At 42.0% G+C, this 18,585-nt stretch overlaps 1 long non-coding RNA gene across 3 annotated transcripts; it reads left to right on the top strand.

Annotated features, from left to right (window-relative positions):
• The first annotated feature begins 12,526 nt into the window (after positions 1 to 12,526).
• Positions 12,527 to 18,306, top strand: LOC124270407. 3 transcript variants are annotated; one of them, XR_006896753.1, is made up of 3 exons: positions 12,527 to 12,611; positions 15,429 to 15,675; positions 17,923 to 18,306. It is a non-coding gene; the product is annotated as an uncharacterized LOC124270407 (long non-coding RNA). The 3 variants fall into 3 exon arrangements; XR_006896754.1 differs by lacking the exon at positions 12,527 to 12,611 and adding an exon at positions 12,768 to 12,803; XR_006896755.1 differs by lacking the exon at positions 12,527 to 12,611 and adding an exon at positions 14,463 to 14,534.
• The last annotated feature ends 279 nt before the right edge of the window (positions 18,307 to 18,585 follow it).

Below are 18,585 nucleotides of genomic sequence, written 5' to 3'. Positions count from 1 at the left end.
AATTTTTCAGCTACAATTCTCTTTGCTTCGCTTCGAGTATTTTCTCTCGTTAGCTTCGAGTATTTTCTCGTTATTTCAAGTATTTGAAATTTCTTGAAATTTCAAGTATTGAAAATGCCTGGAATTTCAAAGTTTGGGAAGGATACTTGAATCAACGAGAAAAAATACGTAAAACAATGAAGAAAAACTATTCGAAACAATGAGATAATAAACGAAGTAACGAAAATATAATTTAAGTAACGAGAAAATACTTGAAGTAACGAGTAAATACTCGAAATTTCAAGTTTTTGACAGAAACTTGAAGCAGCGAGAAAATATTAGAAACAACGAGCAAATAGAAAAAAACAACAACAATTTTTATGCTTCAAAAGTGGCTGCATTAGCCTTCGTAGGACTCAGCACACCATCTTCATGTTTGCACTAGCATTATTTATTTACTATATTTAATAACATATTCTTGAAAAGGTCTCTGAGTCCAGGGCAGCATTGGCAATGTGGAACTAGCTTTCACTTTCATAATTATAGCAACGTACTTCGCCGCTTTTACGAAATGATGTCATCTGGTCTCAGTATCAGAGATCTCATCTCATTATTTTCGGTTTACTGTTGACAAAATACCGGTGGATTCGTAGACGGATTGAGCGGCGGATTCGTAGACGTTATTAAAATGGGAAAAGTTCATCCTCAATGATGAAGAAAATCGACGAAAAGTGTTTGCATTTTGTGAAATAAATAAAATATATCAGGTAAGTATGATCGGCGGTGAAAATATCCTTAAATAATAAAATAATAAAATATGCTTCACAATGGTCCATGTCCGACAAATTCCCACAAATCATAGGCCGCTAATATATTAAATTCAGTTGTGTAAAATTAAAAGATATGTATTAGGTAAGTATCGTCATTCAACGTTCAACTACGCAGACCAGCAGAGAAGTAGCAGAAAACACTTCTTAAGAAAACACTTACATCTCCCACACACAGAGTATTTCGCAATAAAAACAACTCACCACTTCCTAATTAACATTCACAACAACTCAGTGAAACCTGTTAATCCTCCCCACAACAATGAAAACAGTCGGCAAATTATGATGAGTAGACTAATTTTGTCTAATCCGCCGACAAAGTTTACCTGTACACACACTTATGGTATATAAACCTCAAGAAGGTGCGTCCGAGAGTAATATACATCGACACAAGAGAAACTGAAACAGACATCAAACATTACATCGACATCGCTAACACCATCCCCAATCAACCTAAAATCACAAACTTCAGAGCCATCAATAACAGACAACCCACCACCTACAATCCTAACACACAAACAACCTTTCTCACGTTCGACACTACCACTCTCCCAACCCACATTACATTTGGCGCCCTCACCTACAAAGTTCACCCTACACGTAAAAACCCACAACAATGTAAATACTGCTTTTCATACACACACATATCCGACGCTTGTAAACTCCCCATGCTATGTCCCAAATGCGGGTCGGACACTCATACAATAGACGAATGTCGCCAACAAAAATATTGCATACACTGCAACACAACCGGCCACACCGCTACACAAAACACATGTCCCATTAAACAAAAAACACATACTCAGGCTAAACAAACACATTAAAAACACCGACCTGCCCAAACCTGCACGCCCACTACTCACGCATACCACTCCCTCCTCTCAGCTACCTCATCTTCGCCCTACACCTCCTCTACCCCAACTCATCGCTCTACTCACCCCACCTTCACCTAAACCCAGCAAACACCGCCCCCAGCCAACCGCCAAACCTCCACGCTCCACCAACCCACCCAAACCACACCCACCCCAATCCGCCCCTAAACCCCTCCGCCCAAACAACCCTCCTCTCCCACACCCATCCCAACTGCCCCACCCAAACAAACACGCCCCAAAACTGCACCCCCATCCAAACCCACCAACCCTCCCCCACCCCAAACCCCTCCCAACACAAGCCACCAATCCCACTTCCCACAAACAAAACACAACCCCCCACCCGCTTAATAAAAACACATCACCAGCCCATAATCCCACCCTAACACTCACGCCACAAAAACTCAACCATAACCTAAACAAGCTAGTGGAATTTATCATCATGGCCACACTCATGGACAAACCCACAGCAAAAAAACTACATACACTAGCACACAAATCCAAACTATACCGCAAAAGTCTAGCCAGTCTTCTCATAGCCATCAAAAACCCTTTTTAAACACCAATCACTAAACCACTAAAGCACCAAATCTACTTTTCTTCCAAATTCATGCCCCACGCCATGGCATTTAGTACACTCTTATTTCAAATTACAGTAACCATGGCACTTATACAGTGGAATTGCAACAGTCTCTGAGCGCATGGGCATGAGCTCAAGGCACTCATCGCCCATAACAAAATTGCCCCTGACATTATAGCTCTGCAAGAAACTAGATTATCACCAAAAAACGCCTTCAAAATACCAGGCTACAATTTCATTCGGAAAGATAGACCTCGGCCACATAATCACCCAGGCCCCCCCGGCGGGGGGGTGGGCATTTACATCGCAGAGAAGTTAAATTATACCATTTTGCAAATTCCCGTAACCAATCTAGAAGTCCTGGCTATCAACACTAAACTAAATAACAAAGAAATCACAATTATTAACGTCTACAGAAGCCCTACTATCAAAATCACCCCCGAAGATTTGGAAACACTGTCTAAATTCATAGCTCCCAGCACCATTTTACTCGGAGACTTTAACGCACATCACCCACTGTGGGGCTGCAAGACCCCACACTGATATTAACGGTACCCAGCCTCACCGACTGGCTAGACCAACATTCCCTAACTTGCCTAAATGACAATCAACCCACCCGTTACCCCTCTCCCACCTTCAAACACCCACAGCCATAGACCTCACATTCACCACCCCAACCTAACACAAGCTTGTATCTGGGAGGTACACACCGACACCTGGGGCAGCGACCACTGCCCCATCAAAATCACCATTACCTCACACATTCCCACCCGTGCAACCACCACTCCCCACCCATACCCACAGAAACCAGATACAACATTAACAAAGCAGACTGGGAAAATTCAAAACATTATGCAAGCAAGTTAATACCTCAACCATCTACAGCCCCGACATAAACACATTTTAACAGCAATCTTACAAACATAATTCCTAAATATCACAGACAAATGCATCCCTACTTTTCGGCCCAACCCCGCACAAAAACAGTCCCGTGGTGGAGCCATGAAATTATAAACGCCAGAAAGGCTAGAAAAAGGCCCTAAATCAATCAAAAGGGACCGCTCAAAAATTACATTTAGCTAAACAACTACGTAACAAAACCAAACAAATTATCAAGGCAGCAAAATCACCCATTGGAGAAATTTCTGTTCCACCCTCAGGCAATCTCATCGAAGACCACGGACCTTGTGGAATAAATTTAAAGCCATAAAGGGCATTTCCAAAAACCATTTCACCTAACTCTCCGGACCAACCCACAAACAAAGACAAAGCAAATACATTTGCTGCCCACTTCTCGGCTACAAGCAGCTCCAATTCAACTACCCACCCACCTTCCAAAACACTATTAAAACCACCCCCTACACCCCACAACCCCCCACACACACACAAACCCATAAATAAAATAATCAACATACATGAACTCAAATCTGCACTCAAAACAAACAATCAGCCTCAGCCCCAGGTCCAGATACCATCACATACACAATACTAAATAAACTACTCCCAACATGCTTAACCTCACACTCCACCCTCTTCAACCATATCTGACCTCAGGAACTATCCCCAACAGCTGGAAAACAGCCAGAGTGGTACTACAATCCTCAAACCAGGGAAACCCAAGAACGAGCCTGATTCATACCGACCCATCTCACTTACCTCCCACCTCTGTAAAACCCTTTGAAACAATTATAAACAACAGGCTCAAACACCTTATTCTAACCAACAACTTACTTAAGGAGGACCAGAGCGGCTTTACTCCAAATCGACAAACTTTAGACCACATTTTACATTTAGAACAAGATGTTAAAGTAGCACAAGCTCAGAAACAATACACTATGGCCATTTTCATTGACTTCAAGCAAGGCATCCGACATGGTTTGGCATAACGGCCTTCTACAAAAACTTCAAAACATGCCTTACACGGTCGAATACTAAATTTCATTCACTTTTTTAAACGATAGACAAATAACAATCAAATCTCACAACACCATCTCGGACCCATATCCTCTAGAAAAATGGAACCCCACAGGGGGAGCATATTATCCCCAACTTTATTCAACTTTATGATTAACGACATTTTCCCAGATAAATGGCCTGGAAATCACTACAGCCAAATTCATGACGATATTTCATTTTGGACTTCCTCAACCTCAGTTAAACAGGCATCACTCAAAATTCAAAAAATGCTAAATTCCATTCAAAACTTGGGCCCAAAATTGGGGGTTCCACATCAACGTTAAAAAAACCGTGGGCATATTATTCAAACGACAGCATATGCAAAATTATACCCCCAAACTACACTTAAACAACCAAGAAATCGAATTAAAAAAAGAAGCGAAATTTCTAGGAGTAACTTACGACCACCACATGACATGGACACCCCATATTAATAACTTGGTCAATTCATGTCAAAAAGATCTCAACTTTAATGCGAGAGCCATCAGCGGCACAAATTAAAAGCCGACAAACATACCCTCATTAATATATACAAAACTCTCATATTATCGAGATTGGACTACGCCGCACCGGTTCTCCACTACCTCCCTCCCATAATCTTCAAAACTTAATTCCATCCAATTCAAAGCCCTTAAACTAGCCTCTCGGCGCGAGGAGTGGTACCTCTTTAACACACTACTTCTTCTCACAGGCACCTCTTCAATCACACAAAGAATAAACCAAACCACACTTCACTTGCTACTGGGTTGGGGCCCAACACAACCCCACATTTAAATTAATCACAAACAAATATAATAACATTAAAAAATCTACACTTAAAAAAAATTCAAATCAAACCCACTTAAAGCATCATGCCTTACCCACCTATACAGTCTGCTACATGCACAACAGCTAAACACCTTACAACACACACCTCCCATTACAAGCTACATTCACGACAAACCCCTCCCATCACAGACATGTCCCTTGACACAATCCTCAAACAACTACCTAAAACACCCGTCAATCCACCATAACTAATATCACAAACAACTACTTTAAATACAACCTACCCCAATCACACACACATATATACAGATGCATCAGTCAGCTCTCAATAAACCCACAGGCCTAGGCATTCACGTTCAACAAACCCTCCCATCACAACAAATTTTCACTATACCAACTATACCACAATAAACACTGCCGAACTCACTGCCATTCTCACTGCATTACACCTAATACCCTCCTTCCCCAAACAAACTTCCTTATACTATCCGATTCACTCAATTCTATCAAACAACTTCACAACATGCATTCTAAATCGCGCCCAGACCTAATTCACAATATAATTATTCAAACAGACTCACTCACACGCTCAAACAAAAACATCACATTCACATGGATACCCAGTCACTCAAACATCACAGGAAATGTCACCGCCGACACAGCAGCCAAACTCGCCACATCCCACACATCACCAAACCTCAACTTCCACACATCCAAATCAGAAATTAAAAAACTCATTAAAACAAACATATCAAATACCAACTTTCAACACAACATGAACACAAACAAATCAACCTAGGTCACATCCATGATCAAATCCCCAATAAGAAAAATTCTACATATTCTGTAACATCAAAATCATCGACAGGGCAATTACCAGATTAATTACAGGCATCACTAACTTAAACTACACACTGTACAAACAAAAACAGACACCCGGACGGATTATGCACTCACTGCAACACCCATGAAGACATAAACCACATATTCACACACTGCCAGCTGCAACAAACAAACATTAAGCAATTACACAACAACATTCCCACCAAATACCACAACAACATTCATCTCCTTCTCAACCCCCCACAACCCGCCCAATATATTCCAAGCCATAGCCACCTTCCTTGAAAACTCAACTTATTTCAAAAATTTAGAACCTCCCAAACAAACCCTCTCATTACCACTCACTTCTAGCCTATATATTCAGATCAGGCGTCAAAATTCAATTCTACCCATATTATCACCAGCACATGCCTACATTTAGACCTGGGAGTAAATTTCTCATTCATCAATAGTGCCTAAACTCCTGCTGCGAGGTCCGCGCCCATCCCCTAGCCAATCACAGTCCACTAAAATGTAAACAAACCAGCCCAACCTCTCTTACGTAAGGTCAATGCCATTCACCCAAGCCAGCTCACCTCCAACCTTCACTTATAGCCACGGCCCTACCCACAGCCTTCTTGGCTGCCCTCACCCCATTCCCCACCCCTACCAACTTAATCCATTTTTCTTTCTTTATTAAACCCCCTATATTAATTATGCAGCTCACCTGCATTCATATTCATGCCCCACTATGCTATACTCCCTTATCATCTCCCTCCCCCCTCACTACTACCCTACCAAACACCATAGGTCCAACATTTTCACTACTACTATTCAGCTATTACTCTACCTCTTATCCCTATAAATTCAATTGTACTGTTTTTTCTTTCTCTCCCCCTTTCCATTCCTAATACCGGCTTTTTATTTATTTATTTTTCCCATGTTTTTAACGTTTTTCATTTCAAAATCACGCCTAGGTTAATGCCCCATTATTTATATTTTTTTTGGGTACGGTGGTTTACTCCTTATTCAAACCTATTTATTATTATCTTACCCACCACCTACCCCGTCGGCGACATTGGCTACAGCTAAAAGCCGACGTTAAACTCCAAATCATCATCATCGTCCGAGACAACATGCCATCCAGTGCGACAGCTGCGATCAGTGGCAGCATCGCCTTTGCGACACAGGGATAGACATTGCAACCTACCGCTAGATGACGAAAGGGCACCTGCAGATGGACTTCATCTGTAAGAGATGTTCTCTACCCCCGCCGTCTCCACCTTCTCCGACTCTTCCTCTGTCCCCGACCCTGCCTCTCTCTCCAGCATCGTCGCCGAACCCTACATGTCCTCCATCGCCCGTGGACTCATCATTCGACCTCACTGCCGCCACCATCAACGCAACAGATGATGTATTCGAGGAGTGAGTTATTCATTATTATTTCATTTCAGTTAGATAATTAATCATTAATATAGTTCAATGTAAATTTTAAATTTGATATTTCATCATTTTAGTTCTATTGCTGACCCGGACCCCCAACCCCTGCCCGACGACCATCAGCTTCCAGTCGAGTGGACTATTCTCCCGACCGGCAGCAAGCGTGGCAAACCACTTTTAGTTGACAACAGAGGATTTTCCTACACCATCCAGGTAATGAATAATGAAATGAGTCCTACGTATTTGATTACATTTGAACGACGTTTGTATACACATGTGACTACTAAAATGTATATACTAAAATATGTTTCTTTCTTTAACAGAAGTCAAGATGGTATGCTGTGTACTGGTGGTGCTCTGTGCGGCCAAAGGAGGGTCGGTGCACTGCCGCGGTTTCACCCGCGGAGAAGCCGACCACAACCATGAGCCGACGACAGGACTTCTGACCAAGGCCACCATCAACATGAAGGTATTTTGTCGTTTTATTCATAACGTATCAATATATGTAACGTTTGTATTATGTAATATTATTATAAAATCTGTAGCAACTACAGCAATAATTTGAAATTGTTCATTTCTTTAGATCAGGGATGTCGCCAAGTCTAGCGTTTACTACAAGTCGTCTGGAGTGATGGCCGAGGAAATTTACAAAGCAGAGAGTGAAGCCAGCTGCCCATGCCCCTCCCTGCCCCCTCTGAGCCAAGCAGCCCGCAAAATTAATTACCATCGCCAGGGTGATCGTCCAAGCGAACCCAAAGACTTGGATTTTGGGGTATGGTGTTCGCTTTCAGTATTCGGTATATTTTAAATTATGTTTTTCTTCTTTAGATTTGCGCCCGCTTCCTACCGAGAGACTTCCTAAGAGCGGATATGAAGACAGGTGGTGGACAGTGTCATCTCATATTTGCAAGCGAGCAACAATTAAAGACTTTAAAGACGACCAAGACTTGGTACATAGATTCTACATTCAGAGTTGTGTCATCCCCTTTTCACCAGCTGCTGTCCATCCATGCTTTCCTCGTCTCCGGATCGTCGATGAAACAAGTTTCCCTTTTGTTTGCATTGATGTCGCGGCGCCAGATAAAGGACTACGTGGCCGTAAGTAGTTAACTAATTGTTAAGTAATAGCTAAACTAATTACTGTACTTGCTGTAAAGTTTGTTCATTGTCATCAATGAATGATGTAATTATCTGTTTAACAAGGTCTTCAACAACGCGGTGAACGACCTAATGGACAACGCAGCTGTTGAAAAAATGGTCACGGACTTTGAGGCGGCGACCTGGAGAGGGTTTCAAAGAGTTTTTCCGGCCGTCCAGGTCAAGGGCTGCCCCTTCCATATAAATCAGGCGATTTATAGGAAGGTGCAGAACTTGGGTCTGGCTACGGCTTACGAAGAGGACGTGGGAACACACAGGTGAATATTTTTTTGCTTCTTTTTACACTCTTTCAGATGATCTTGTTTAAAAAATTATCTGCATTTCATTAGTATTATGCCTCCCATTTTTATAATTTGTTTTCTAGATTCATCAAAAAGCTTATGGGCTTGCAATTCCTGGACTCAGCCCATATCGAGCCAGCATTTATGAAGGTGAAACAGCAAGCAGCGACACCGAATCTGATCGCCCTCTGTGAATATTATGAGTCAACATGGATCCGAAGCTCTGTGTGGACCATTACTGGTGCGTTTTTGGGACGGCCATCCGGACGAACAATGACCTGGAAAGCTGGCACAAGCGCTTAAACCAGCTGTCCGGGTGACGTTGCCTACCTTTTTACAGACTGCTCCCCCTCCTCTTCCGAGAAGCTGACCTGCTGCCCCTGCAGATTCGACTTGTCACAGACGGTCAGTTGGACAGATGGCAGCATGCTGGCCAGCGTGCCAAGTCGGATACATTTTTTAGATTATGGGACGATTTCCAAGCAACAACTCTTACCGTGTCCCAGCTGCTGAGGGAGGTGTCCAAACTAAATGGGCCAATGGTCACTGAGTGACTGTGATACTGTGATACTGTGTTACTACTGTGATACGTGCTGTTGTGAAAATTGTTGTTGATCATAAATATATTACATTATCACTCTTCCATAACAATGTTGTCTGTCTTTTTACATTTTACGACGCTTCATCTTTATTACACACAAAGTCACACAGTAACAATATTTTCGTATCACTGAAAACAAAAAAATACAACACAAACACTACATATACAAGTACATGTAAAACAAGTCTAGACAAGATACGGGAAAATATTCGTTCACTCTTCAATCACATTTTCTTGTCCTTAGCTGCCCTTAGTTTCGTATCACTGAATACAAAGCATAACAACTTCGTTATACACATTCTAAGTAAAAATCAAACTTAATATATACTATTATTCAATTATTAATACACGTCTTCGAAATCATGGTCTACGAAACAGTCTGGGTTACGAATCCACCGCGTCTACGAACTGTAAACACCGTATCCCAGTCGAAATAACTCAAATGTTAATGGAGGAGGAACATAAACATTTCCATGATAGATGCCTGAGTCGTCTCAGGCGCCATGATTCCACGGATTTTACCCGTGTAAATAGTTCACTGTCGAGTATTCGAATCCTACTTTGACCCTGATTATGTTTTAAATACACGTGGGTTTTTATCCAATATGGCGGAAAGCTTACTTCGTCGTTCATATTTGCTGACCATCCAAAAAACGTTCCAAAGGATACTATGGTTATCGGCGACGTTTAGACACATTACATGTGATTTGATAAGATAATAGATAGCCGTCGTTCACATGTTATTTTTTAATTCAATTCTCCCAGTGAACATCCGATATTTACATGTTTAAAAATACACCGAAAAACGCCGTAACTGGAATTTCGTAATTTGTCAAAAACAGCGAGATTTGCTTAATTTCCTTACCTAATTGTAAACTGTCATGGCTTTTTCGCTTAGCCTAAAACGGCAGTAGTCAATTATAAAGAAAATTATTTCCCGCAACTGTAAAGCGTACTTTGGTATATGAGTGAGTGAGTTAATATTTAATTTACCGTCACACTGGCAATATCTCAGCCATATCGTGACGAAAACAATTTATACAATAAAGATGAAAACATTCTGAAGAGTTCAACCTGTCGACGATGGGCAGTAAAAATACTTGAGTATCACAGATTTGAATGTAAAACTAGCATGTAAAAGATTTTAATCAAAGAAGACAATACAATATAAAACACAGGCATATAGATCGCCAACAACTAAAGGCAGATCGCCACACTATATATATAGCTATAGGGACCATGGCTTTTGTATATGATCTATGTTGAACTTTATTCGAATTCAAAGAGTCATCAAGAAGAACATAATGTCATTGTAAGTTGACAAAAAACTAGGCATTTACGGGATATATTCAATCATTATAAATTTTAACAAATTAGAATGAATGACCAAATTTGCTGGGGCATTTTGTAGCTGGTGCAGTTCGACTGGTACACATGAGATATATATTATCAAAATCAGTAAGAGATTTCACGTGAGCTTGAAAATGTTTCGCTATAACGTTCTTTTCGGTTTGGAGACCTAAATGATGCAGTCAACTCGAAACATTGCCGAATACAACGGCAAATCATGAAGTACTTGTTGCTTTCATTGTTTTCCATTTTGTCCAATTACGCACGTCGGCATCAGACTCGCTATTTGTCAGTAGTGTGTGCCGTGAAAGTTGTTCTGTATTCTCATTGGCTGACAGGATGTCATTCCAAGGTTATGACCGAGTACCATAACTATTTCCATAACCAAACAATAGGGAAACATACGTTGTCCTGACTAGTATTTTATAATTCATCAGTTTTCGGGGAATAACTTATCTGCGTCGCGAATATTATCTCTGCTCGACCAGGCTGGGATCTTGTATCGAGACTTGATACGTTATTAATGAGAACTAGGATCCTAATTTGTTTCAATAAAATATTTCCAGTGTAATTTTTGAAGCAGATAACTTTTATTTTCCCTCGTCTGAAGCATAATTATTTTGTTTTTAAATCCCCGACATCCTACAGTCACCCATTTGACACAAAATGAACTGTAATCACATTTTAAAAATATAATCTTAGTGACTGGTCATATTTATAGGGGTGAGTTTGCTGGCTGGAACTGTAGGACATTTTGCTGACAAAAAGTAATCATGTTAAATGATATGGTCTATTTTAAAACTTATTTTGACCTCAAGCGGTGCCTCCGTTTTGCTTGATTCTTCTTCTTCATCTTCAGTGGAAGATTGTCTTGCAAGATGTAAAATCGGATCGTACTGATACGGTCTAACATCCATTTTAGAAATGACATCGGGAACATCTTTTACTGCTTCAGAATCCATGGACACTGTTAAGTTGTGAGGTAAAATCAAAGAGGAAGCCATCAACAACAGGCACTTATGACGTCATGTCACGTGATACCCCCTCTGCTCATTAACTGTCGGGTGTTTCCGTAATAGGCGGAAATACGAGTACGTTTTTGTGTTTTTATTGCTATTTTTATAAACTTTTTGTTTAATTTTAATCACGGAATGTGACTTTTATAATATTCTTTACAATATATCAAAAGTTTTGTTTTCGTTCGTATTCTCCTTTATATGGTCGACGTCTGTGACGTTCACTGAGGCTGACGTTCCTCTCATACCACGCTGTCACGTCGCGGTGTGAATGAAAGCGGTGTTAACCCCAATACCATCTTACAATAATAAGAGCAATAATGAGAGTGAGTTGGGTTAACGCGGAATAAATATTCCATGAGTGAGTGAGACTGGTTTTATGCCGCTTTAAGCAATATTCCAGCAAGATCAGTGTGGTGACACACCAGAAATGGACTTTGCACATTGTACCCATTTGGGGAATCGAACCCGGATCTTATACATTAATGAGTGCAGGGTTAACGCCGAATACAAAGTTAATTAAGTATTAAATTCAGAAAAAATGGATACTCACAGAAATTAACGCGTTTAAAGAGAATATTAAGTACTAGTAGAAGCCCCCAAAGCGTCTAGTCATTACTATACCCTGAATATGCAGAGACATTTTGATTGATAGATTAGCAAACAGAAGGTAAGGACAGGGTCCACCGAGCTTTTCAATATCGAGGTAGTCTCATCCGTGCTTTATATTTTTGTTTTTGTATAAGTATGGAAGGCTGTATATAGAGAACTTCAACGTCGTTCATCAGTGGAGAAATAAACAAGGTTGGTGCAGTGACTACCACCGTCTCCCCGGTGAAACAGTTATTCAGGGCAACCCCGACGAATGACCGTGTTATCTGTGAACGTCCATAGACGCAAGACACACGCCAGACAGGGCTGTATGTGTTGTGATTTACTGGCTTCACACGACACCTGGGTCCATGTAAGTATACCCACGTCAGACAGGGCTGAATGATTTCCTGGCTTCACATGGCACCTAGGTGCATGCAAGTATCCACACGTCAGACAGGGCTGTATGTGTTGTGATTTACACGACACCTGGGTCCATGTAAGTATCCCCACGTCAGACAGGGCTATATGTGATTTACTGGCTTCACACGACACCTGGGTCAATGTAAGTATCCCCATGTCAGACAGGGCTGTATGTGTTGTGATTTACTGGCTTCACATGACACCTAGGTCCATGTAAGTATCCCCACGTCAGACAGGGCTGTATGTGTTGTGGTTTACTGGCTTCACACGACACCTAGGTCCATGTAAGTATCCCCACGTCAGACAGGGCTGTATGTGTTGTGATTTACTGGCTTCACACGACACCTAGGTCCATGTAAGTATCCCCACGTCAGACAGGGCTGTATGTGTTGTGGTTTACTGGCTTCACACGACACTTTTGTCCATGTAAGTGTCCCAGGAACTACAAAGTCCATTCTGGCTGATGATAGATATTGTATGCACGAAACCTGTGGGTCACAACAACATGTTAAGTTGCTGCCTGACATGGTGTGTCATTACACAGATAATATACATGTTAATCAATTATTAAATACTCAAAATATATTCTATGGAATTAATTGTATTTTAAACAATTAATTTTATCACTGGCAATTTCCCCATAACATTGTTAAATATTATGTTGAATATACTTCATACCTGAGAAATAAATACCTTTTGCATATCTAATTAAAACAATCACTCGAAATTCATAACATTCCAAATTCACAACATACCTGTGGGTCACAACAACATGTTAAGTTGCTGCCTGACATGGTGTGTGCTGGGCCTCTGACACATGTAGTTTTTATAGAGAGCAGTCATGTGACCTGCCTCTGCAACATTTGCAGGGACTGCATGTGCCAAAGCCCAGGATGTTCCAGTCAGACCACAAGTAAGGTGGGCTGTTTTACAACAACATCAGTGAGAGTGCTGGAAAGTATGGTGCAGTGTTAGTGACAGATATTAGCCTGTGACATAAGTATCCACACGTCAGACAGGGAGGGGCGGTGGGGTAGCCTAATGGTTAAAGCGTTGGCTCGTCACGCCGAAGACCTGGGTTCGAATCCCCACATGGACACAATGTGTGAAGTCCATTTCTGGTGTCCCCCGCAGTGATGTTGCTGGAATATTTCTAAAAGCGGCGTAAAACCAAACTCAGTCAGTCAGTCAGTCAGTAAGACAGGGATGTATGTGATTTACTGGCTTCACACGACACCTAGGTCCATGTAAGTATCCCCACGTCAGACAGGGCTGTATGTGATTTACTGACTACACGACACCTGGGTGCATGTAAGTATACCCACGTCAGACAGGGCTGTACGTGTTGTGATTTACAGACGTCACACGACACCTGGGTCCATGTAAGTATCCCCATGTCAGACAGGGCTGTACGTGTTGTGATTTACTGGCTTCACACGACACCTGGGTCAGTGTAAGTATCCCCACGTCAGACAGGGATGTATGTGTTGTGATTTACTGGCTTCACACGACACCTGGGTCCATGTAAGTATCCCCACGTCAGACAGGGCTGTATGTGTTGTGATTTACTGGCTTCACACGACACCTGGGTCCATGTAAGTATCCCCATGTCAGACAGGGCTGTATGTGATTTACTGACTACACGACACCTGGGTCAATGTAAGTATCCTCGTGTCAGACAGGCCTGTATGTGTTGTGATTTACTGGCTTCACACTACACCTAGGTCCATGTAAGTATCCCCACGTCAGACAGGGCTGTATGTGGTTGTGATTTACTGGCTTCACACGACACCTAGGTGCGTGTAAGTATCCCCACGTCAGACAGGGCTGTATGTGTTGTGATTTACTGGCTTCACACGACACCTGGGTCCATGTAAGTATCCCCACGTCAGACAGGGCTGTATGTGATTTACTGGCTTCACACGACACCTGGGTCCATGTAAGTATCCCCACGTCAGACATGGATGCATGTGTTGTGATTAACTGGCTTTTTACGACCTGCAAACGGTAGGTTTGAATAGGATGTTTTATGTTTTTTAAGACCGCGGAAATGAAGAATGCCACTGTATGGTCGGGAGCTTTGGAAACCAAACTCCGATAAAATACTGAATTAGAGACAAGAGTCACTTCCATAATCATAAGACTGACTGACTGACTGAGTTTGGTTTTACGCCGCTTTTAGCAATATTCCAGCAATTTTACGGCGGGGGACACCAGAAATGGGCTTCACTCCATTGTACCCATGTGGGGATTCGAAACCGGGTCTTCGGCGTGACGAGCCAACGCTTTAACCACTAGACTACCCCACCGCCCCCATACTCATAAGAAGGTCTACAAAAAAGCAAAGTCTTGTGACTTGTGTGAAGCCCATTTCTGGTGTCCCCTGCCGTGATGTTGCTGGAATATTGCTAAAAGCGGCGTAAACCAAACTCAGTCAGTCAGTCAGTCATTTACATCGTTCTGTGAACACGTTGTTTGTCCATATAGAGTATAGTCTACTGGTAACTGAATATGGTTTACGCCAAATCTACTTCAGGAGAGACCAGAAATGTGCCTTACATGTGTGATTCGATGTGAATCGAGTGAGTATAGTTTTACGCTGCTTTTAGCAATATCCCAGAAACATCACGGCAGGGTCACCAACCATGGGCTTCACACTGTACCCATGTGGAGAATCGAACCTGGGACACCGAACAGAACGAACACTTTAACCACTAGGCTACCCTAGGTCCCAGTACTGTTCTAACACAATGGTGTTCTACTCCAGTCGACCATGTCAGAACGCCACATCACCTGGGGACACCCCACTGACTCGTATGGTGTATGGGTCAGTGGAGGACTTAACTGACCTCCCCAGAGAACGACCCCTCGCCCCGCCCAGGATCTGAGATAGTCAGGTAGGGCTTCCAACAGACCCCCAGGAGCTACGTATCGCACACAGGTGTCCGCCCCAGCCATAGCTTTGTCAACGCAGCGTTCCGCCACGACTCCGAGAAACGACAAAGTTTGAAAGCGTGAGTATCTTCATCATCACATTCAAATAAATTAAAAAATATTATTTGTAGTCATGGGTTCGAACTCCAGATCGCTCTGAATATGATCCTTGTATGAGACGAGGCTGAGATTATTTCTGCAAGGGGGTCATTGGTCCATTATACAAGTATACGACAACATAATTTACATTCCAAAATCGACTTTACCGGTTCATGATGTAATTAAGCCATAGTATATTGATTGATTGATTGATTGATTGTTGTAACGCCGCACTCAGCAATATTCCAGCTATATGGCAGCGGTCTGTAAATAATCGAGTCTGGACCAGACAATCCAGTGATCAACAGCATGATCGTCGTTCTACGCAATTGGGAACCGATGACATGTGTCAACCATGCCAGCGAGCCTGACCACCCTATCCCGTTAGTCGCCTCTTACGACAAGCATGGGTTGCTGAAGACCAATTCTAACACGGATCTTCACGGGTCTAAGCCATAGTTTAAAGTATGTGTTATGAAGACTCTCTGCAAAAGGTATTGATGCAGACAGTTTACAAAAGATACATTTTGAAAACATATTTCCGTTTTGAAATCCAGCTTTGAATTTCTCACTGTATCACCGAAATTGGTCAAGAAGGTGCGTTTCCAAAGCAACAAGTCTGCTGGAGGGGAAACTGTTCATTCAGTGTTACATGTTTCATATTTTTCCAGGCAGTGATACGACCCTCCCAATCTCTGGACCTCTGCTGCAGGGTTGTACACTTTTAAGGCCGACATCAGAACACTATATTCTCACTGGAGGTGATATTTGTATAGCAGTTATTTTTTATCCATACCAACACTTTGACAATTTAAGTTAAGTTTTTCAAAATGTGTAGTGAAAGGTTGTTGGACAATTACTGTTAGACACATGTTTATCCTAGTAGTAAATTCCAAGCTTAACCTTTGACATCGCCAGGCACCCATAGCCGGTACAGTCCTGTCACTCATGGGCACTCTACACTGCTGAAGAGACTAATTTGAAACCCATGGGATTTTTATAGTTGCACTCCGGCCTTTTATCAAAGGGGTTTACGTCACAATTCCTGACTTTCGTGAATCCAACGAGCATGAAGAATATTTTACCATTGCTATTATACGCGTAGCTACCATTATATATAAAAAGCCTGGCCGCATTACATGATTTTTTGCTGAAACATTTTCTAATTTATCATAAAAATACCTTACAAACACGTTATCAGAACCATTTAATATTGGGAACCCTACTATGCGAATCATATTGACTACAATATTCTTTGATAACAAAGCATTACCAATACAGTCACCATGTAAAGTAAACATGTCATTCTACATCATACATTTGAAAGGTGTCTTTTCTTTCCCCGACCGCGTCATACCAAAAGATGTTAAAATATGGTATCTCTATTGGTCCCTGCCTGGCGCTCGGCATTAATGGGTACAACGAGGACTGGTCGGCTCGGAGTCAGTATAACGTGTCTGAGTGGGGTATCCATGCTTCACTGCGGCATGGTATCCTCAGTGGGCTAGCACTATAAAACCAGCTTCAGTCTGGCTAGTACAGCAGCCGCCACGTACACACACACACGCTTGCACGTCGTCATATGAGCGAAATATTCTCAAGCACACGATGTTAAACCCAATTTCACCTCACCTCTTTTCAGTGACGATTGATTGTTTTTCCATCGACATGTATGTGAATGACGCCAAGCCCTCAATACTATCTAAATACAAAGAATTGCAACCTATCGGGCTTGGTACGAAAAAAATGGCTTGCTACGCTCCTGGCCATCTAGGATTCAAATCTCAGTATCATGAGATTCTAACACTCATAGCCTGTATCCCGCGATTACACCATCTTCCTAAGAAGATCCGGATTAGAATTGATCCAGTTTGGTTCAGTAACCCATGCTTGCGAGAAGAGGCGACTTACGAGGATCGGATGGTCAGATTCGCTGACTTGGTTGAGATCTGTCATCGTATCCCACCATTGCGTAGGTCGATTTCATGATGTTGATCATTGGATTGTCTGGTCCAGATTCCATTATTTACAGAGTATAGCTGGAATATTGCTGAGTGCGGCGTAAAACTAAATTCAGTCACTCACCAGTCACCAGGACATCTCGGGAAGCTGTTACGATTACGCTTACACGACACAAATGTACGTATCCCATTTTTGTATCGATTCTACATGATAACTATTGTCTTATATCACAACTGTGTTATTATAGGAGTTATCAATATTTTCAGGGCCTGTCGCAGAAGCGACAACGTCTTCTACGACCAAGACATCATCATATCAATGGATCGTCCTCGGGCGGAGGACTTCATAGTGCAAGTGTACTGCGCACGCGCAACCTTACGCCTTCAAAATGGTGCAACAAAGTTTGTGATTTCGAACAAAACAGTTCTAAAACGTGTGTGTGTCTGGTGATGTATATATTCTCTTCTTTGCGTATTTTGGATTACGCGATGTATTTGAATTCGAGATGATGGATCCATCTGATTGCTAGTGTGCACCATATTTGAGTGATATTGACAGCGCATGCGTGTTTCATCCGAATACACGGCGTTAATTCTTGATAGGATGTTATTGTCTGTGCAGACGAAACCGTTTTGGCTGCCAGGATTACACGACAGTAAGTGATATTATTTTATCTAACATCAGAGATGTAGGAGGTGTCTTGTTTGATTGTGATTGTCAGGGAATCCGGCCATTCGTATAATTTACATAAATTGAAGTAGGAGCGGAATGAACCGAAACTTTAAAATTAGCCGGAATAATCTGAGCGCACCCCGATTGAGAATTTTATGTTAGCGAATAATAGAGTGTCGTGTAAATTAGCAGAATAAAATAGCGATTGTTCCTGATTGAGTAATACGTAACTGGAACGGCGCTGGCCACCGATGCAA

Source organism: Haliotis rubra, unplaced genomic scaffold (assembly GCF_003918875.1).
Source record: "Haliotis rubra isolate DU_JTF1 unplaced genomic scaffold, ASM391887v1 Scf1513, whole genome shotgun sequence".
Lineage (NCBI taxonomy): Eukaryota > Metazoa > Mollusca > Gastropoda > Lepetellida > Haliotidae > Haliotis > Haliotis rubra.
This window is presented reverse-complemented; position numbering and strand designations above follow the sequence as displayed.